At 40.2% G+C, this 6000-nt stretch overlaps 1 protein-coding gene across 11 annotated transcripts in view; it reads left to right on the top strand.

Annotated features, from left to right (window-relative positions):
* The window catches only part of plcb4a (phospholipase C, beta 4a), a 568665-nt gene that overhangs the window by 53670 nt on the left and 508995 nt on the right, over positions 1 to 6000 (top strand). The window contains exon 3 of one of the 11 annotated variants that reach the window (XM_072265512.1): positions 4356 to 4514. The exons of the other annotated variants lie outside the window; for them this stretch is intronic. The gene's annotated coding sequence lies outside the window, so the exon portion shown is untranslated. The remainder of the gene's footprint in view (positions 1 to 4355; positions 4515 to 6000) is intronic. 11 annotated transcript variants of the gene reach the window in all.

Here is a 6000-nt window from a genome sequence, read left to right as displayed (position 1 = left end):
ACTAAAGTGTACCCCTGCCTAATAGGGTCAAAAATAATGACAGTGTTGCTCACTGCACTGTTTGCAACAGTGACTTTTCTATTGCCCATGGTGGGTTAAGACTGTAAATGACATGTTGAGGTGAGTTTAGCAGGTGTCATTCATTCATTAGTATAGCTAACGTTATTTAAACTAGCTGCCCAGCTGCTAAGGAGCTACTCTATTGCAGATATCCCACTTCTCCCGGGAGTCTCCCGCAAATTGATGGTGCTACCTCCTGAAATGAGTTGTTGCAGGGTGGAATGTCTGGTATTTACCAGTCTGTTGTACTCCTGGCAAAGATCTAGTTACTAAGAATGCTACTGCTCTTGTCCATTTTAACCACTTGACTAAACTCAGTTCTTTAGTGACTACAGGAGAGTCATGAGACTGCAGATGAAGGGTCTGGACCTAAAATGTTTACTGTCCATTTCCTCCATTGATGTCATTTGATATTGGTTCCTCCAGCATTTGTTGCTCTTTCATGACTAGTTGCTTTAAGCTCTTGTAGTCCAACCACTTCAGTACTGAGGTCTACAGAGCTGCAAACCATACGGTTGTACAGACAAATGGTTCTTGCTTTGATTAATAGCAACTTTGCAACACTGGACTTGTATCTTTTCTGTAAAATGCCTGGACTGCTGCTGATGACATTTTGCCAAATCTGAGTCCTTGAATTTCTCAAAAAGATAAGGATGTGTAAGCATTTTAAAAAAGCAGTAAATTAATCATGAAATTTTTCATTACCATCTTTTTTTGATTTCTGTGTATTAACTGGAAAAAAGAAATCGGTGGAATTAATGTCCAAAATGTATTTTTAAAATCAGGCTAGAACTTATGGTAATTTATTTCCGAAAGGAAGTAAAGGTGACACATCTTCCTCTATTAAATGGCAAAAAAATTAAGGAAGAGACAACAATTAAAGCAAAAGATGACTAGCTGAAGATGAGCAGGAAAGGAAGTAAGAGAGTGGGGAAGACATTGGTGAAAGTAAGAAAGGAAATTAAAGTTTTTTCCCCAATAATATATTATGATGTTTGTGTCCAGATTGTGATCGATTTAATCTATGCTCAGTTCTGTTGCATCTGTCCTGCATCTCACTGTATTGTGGTTGCATCGAGAGAAGAAAAGAGATATGTGACCCCTCTCAGACATGATGTTTCTATTGCTGGCCTGATGAAACACTCAAATGGGTTACCCATGGGGCACCATTGTCTCACATTATTGGAAAAACATGTTCCTTATATTTATTTATTTAGTGATGCAGCTAGAGTTGGCCCTTTGAGCCATGCCGCCCCAACTGATTAACCCTAATCTAATCACGGGGAGTTCGGGGAGTTCCTAAGGTTGTCATAGCTGGGGGTGGTAAGCTCCCACTACCTATGAAGTGCTCCAAATGGCGTGCGTCTCTAACAGCCTCTGACAACCAAGTCCAACTCTTGGCTTTCACATGTGGCTTGGGTAATAGGCCCAGTAAAACTGTTTCTGCTGACAAGAGGCAAAGGCGGACCACTGGTACTTCAAAACCAGTTGCTTTGGGCAAGTGGGGCTCGCCAGCCTTAGACAGCAGTCCGCCTAGGAGAAGGAAAACTCTGATTTTAAGCCTTTGATGCCTTGCGGCCATACCCACCCATGGGAAAGGCTTCGGGAGTAAACCCCGAAGGAGAAATCCGGAGCTGGGGCCCCTCAGGCAGTTTGATGTTGTTTACATCTTCACTCTGGCAACCACTGCGACGACACTGGTGCTTGACCTTCCCTTGGACCACGGCAGTGATGTGGAGAGGGGGAACCTGCTGCATGGGCAACAACCAGTTCTTCAAATCTTCCTGCCCAAGCCTGCGCCCTGGAGAGGACACAGTCCACCAGAGGCGCAAACCCATGACCCCCTGGGATCGACGGCTACCTACTGCAATTTACAATGACCAGTTAACCCACCCAGTATGTCTTTATCTGTGGGAGGAGTCCGGAGCACTCAAGGAACGCTCATGCATTCCACGGGGAGGACATCCAGACTCTCCAGGCGGCACCAGCAATGAGCTCCAAAGCTCCGACCACAACCAGTCCGACAGAGCACTGGGAGTGGAGCAAGAATTCAACAGATGTCAGTGTTTAAGGCTGATGCATGCAGTCTGTTCAGAGTTACACTCAATGTGAATTTGCAGTTGGCTTGTCCCTAGTGTGGTCAGTCAACTGTGAGCTGTCCAGTTTTGTGACATCTAGGCTCAGCCGTTAAAAATGGTTTGGGCCTCGTAACACGTTTGCCATTCTGGGCCCATTGTCAGTTCGTGATGCCACAGTGTAAGGGCGTCAGTTCAGGGTGTTCTGGCGTTCGGACCTCTATTCTTGTGGCATCTGTAAGTAATTTAAATGTTCTCCCTGTGAGTGTGTGGATTTCCTCCGGGTGCTCTGGTTTTCTCCCACAGTCCCAGAATGTACTGGTTAGCAGATTAATTGGGCATTATAAATTGACCTGTGATTAGGCTAGTGTTAAATAGTAGGTTTGCTGGGTGGTGTGACTCATTGGGTTAGAAGGGCCTGCTTTGTGCTGACTCTCTAAATAAATAATTAAAAAGTAAACTGTCATTCTCCACATTACCCTCTGCCCAGTGTCCTTTCATACTACTTGGTAAAATCTAATTCTGTTTTTCTTCCTACAGTACTGTATACTTAGGTCTTTGAATAATGGCCAGTAGGTTCACTTTAAAAAGAAAAGCCAAATAATTTTAAAACAATCATCTGTTTGTTTCATATGTTTTAGTTTAAAGCAACTTTTGGTTCTACTTAACAGAAATTTGACCTCAATTTATTGGGCAAAGTGGAAAATGTTAGCAATTTGTGCAAGCAGTTTCATCACAGCAGCACTACAATATCCACTACTTACTAGTCAAGGAGACGGTAGTAGCAGCATTGTGATTATTGGCGTTAGTGACAACTGACAACAGCAAACTCGCAAATTGATTTGTGATTTAAAATTATTACAAGAAATTGAAAGCTGAAGCCATAAAGAACAAGTTCAATTAAATAATAAAAAAAATCCAGACATGCCAGTGCAGCCAACTGTAATGGAGTCATAAAGCCCTTAATATATTTTTCAACATGCAGGACATGAACAGAGACCCTCAAATAAACAAACTAGTTGGCAATCTGCTTCTGGGGAAATAGCCTGAAGATATGAGAGGTATTGATCATCAGTTCTGTAGACAATATGTACTAATGCTTGAAGGGTTGTTCTCCTCAACTTAGTTGAGCTAGTCAAACATGACACTGTTTGGAAATACAAAGGAAGAGTAAGGCGCTTCTTTCCCCTGCTCGCCTGCGGGTCACCCTTGGGCAAGGTGTAGCACCTGCTTAGTCTCCCCCCCCCCCCCCCCCCACACACACAAAATCAGAGTCACATGAAGCCATGGGAGCTGGTGGTGGATGGTCCAATGAGCAGCTGGTGCATATCACAAGTCCTGGTTATGTGTCCACTGACGCCAGGCAGATAATCTCTGAGGAGTGCTGATAATGGCTGGGATCACCCATCTTGTAAAGACACTGCCCAGAAGAAGGCAAATGCAAACTACTTTTGCAGAAAAATTTGCCAAGAACAATCGCAGTCATAGAAAGGCCATGATCGCCCACGTCATATGAAATGGCACACAAAGAACAAACACGGCACACCGTGTTAAGCATTACTGTGTTTTTAGAGTGGACTGCAGCTAAATTGGAACGATCACGACCATCAAGGTGCAGCAGTTAGTTTTATTGACAATGGCTGCAATGGTACTTTTATCAAAAACAATGCTTTACCACTTCAATATCTTAGTATTTAAAGTAGAGGCAGTTTTTTGTCACTCGAGCTTTCAATTTCTTATAACAATTTTAAATGAGCGTGAAAAATCAACCTATGAGCTACTGATGTCAATTCAGATCTAGCGTTTTAGTTTTCTCCCGTACAGCACATAAACAGTGGTGTCAGGTATCCTAAGGCTTGGAGGATCTATCTACAAGGGCAAGAGTCTCATATATTAACTGTGGTTCAGTTGGTAGCATTCTTGTTTCTTAAGTCAGGAGTTTGTGACTTCAGGTGTCACTCCAGATTTTGGAGCACTTTGTCCAAGTTGATCTTCTAATGCAGTACTGGTGAAATGTGTTCCATCTCAGATGGATATGGAAAGAAATACATTCTGAGGCTCTATATTAAAAAAAACAAAGTTCCTCATTGTTATATTTTCCTTTAATGGAAGAATAAATCCATTGCTATTTAGTTGGATCCAAATCAATATTTCCATTTAATAACTGCACCAGCCTAATATACTTGCATTTTCTTCCCAACATCAATATATTTTGTGTAGATCCTGAAACTGCTCCACTCTAATAACAAGTGGTCAGCTCTGCAGCTGCAGTTAGGCTCACGGAGGTAATGTATCTCACTGGAAAGAAGATGAACTGGCTTATGTAACAGAATAAGCAAAACATCGCTAATTTGCATCTGTCAAGCTTACAGCAATATCGTAAGTATAAATGAGATCAATAAATTGGCATATGTTTTTAAAATCTGAAGGGCTACAAGCTTGAGCTGCCTGTTCAGTGTTGATATCTTCAGTTCCAGGGCTGGCAAAAAGACAAGCTGGCACTGCAAGTTGATTTAATGGAAAAATTCTTCAGAAGTTTTGAATACCGTTGGGGAAATAAAATATTATTTACTGATTCTCCTTTTTTTTTTGTAATATGCAAGCCATTCCTAAAAAAATGTCTTCTGTCGTTGTAATTAAACTGTTTCCTGTGTGGTATCTTGGTTCATTTGAATGTACTTTGAGGAACACACAGAAGGCAGAAATAAAAATGAGAGAAAATCTTTTTTTCGGAGGTCTTTTCCTGGAGTACTCAATAGTTGGTAAAGTAAGGAAGGTAATAATATCAGAAAATGCGACTCTACTTTTCATCCACACATGCTGCTTGAGTTGCTAAGTGTTTCCATTATTTTCTATTTTTATTTCAGATTTCTAGCATCTGCAGTTTTTGGCCATATGACCACAAGACATAGGAGCAGAATTAGGCCATTTGATCCATCTGTCATGCTGTCATGGTTGACTTATTATCTCTCTCAACCCCATTCTCCTTCCTTCTCCCGTAACATTTGACATCCTTACTAATCAAGAACCTGTCAACCTCCACTAATATACCCAATGACTTGACCTCCACAGATACTTGGGGCAAAACGGTTTTTTAAGGAAACTATGTGTGCCTTAGAAATCTAAAACTAGCTGTATTTTGATCAGGAATTGCCATTTTAAAAAAAATACAGAGGCAGCATCAGTTAGCGAAGTTTAAAATTATGATAAAAGAAAGGCAAATTGTGAATAATTTCCTTCTCCCTTTGGTTTTGTATGACATTGTCAGCTTGCCAGCAGATATGCTAGTGCATCACAGTCATTTGTGGTCAGGTTTGTTGCTGAGATTATTGAATGTGGTTTTTATACTGTATATTGACTGCAGTTAATTGTGAAATATTTCTGATGTTTCCAAGTAAGAGCTGCTATTAGATTGTTTCTATTATTTAAAAAAAAGGGATTAGACAATGTTCTATTTACAGATGCATAGCTCCTTTGCTTTCATTTTAATAATGGTAAGCAGTCTATTTACAATGATATTGTGTTGATATTGATTTCCCTCATCTTGTATGACAATTAAATGAAGAATGGATATTAAATATGGCATGCTCTAATTTTCTCATTTAAGAACATGCCATCTTTTATTTGTGTGATCTGCTGAGAGTCATGCCAATGAAAATTGTTCATTGCCAGTTGAACTCTTTAGCAGTGATATTAACATTTGATTGCAAAAAAATGAAGTAGTAATAAAATATTTACACATTTTATGTAACGTGTGTTGGGAACTTAAAATGCTGCAAAATTTTTTGCATTTATAGTTGTGCTGTAGTTTGTGTACATAATCTTATTGCTATTTTCAGTTTAGTGAACGTGCTCTGTGATTTCT

The sequence above is a fragment of the Mobula birostris genome, chromosome 8 (genome assembly GCF_030028105.1).
Source record: "Mobula birostris isolate sMobBir1 chromosome 8, sMobBir1.hap1, whole genome shotgun sequence".
In the NCBI taxonomy this organism is placed as follows: Eukaryota; Metazoa; Chordata; class Chondrichthyes; order Myliobatiformes; family Myliobatidae; genus Mobula; species Mobula birostris.
Note: the sequence above shows the minus strand (reverse complement) of the source record. Positions and strands in the feature narration are given on the sequence as shown.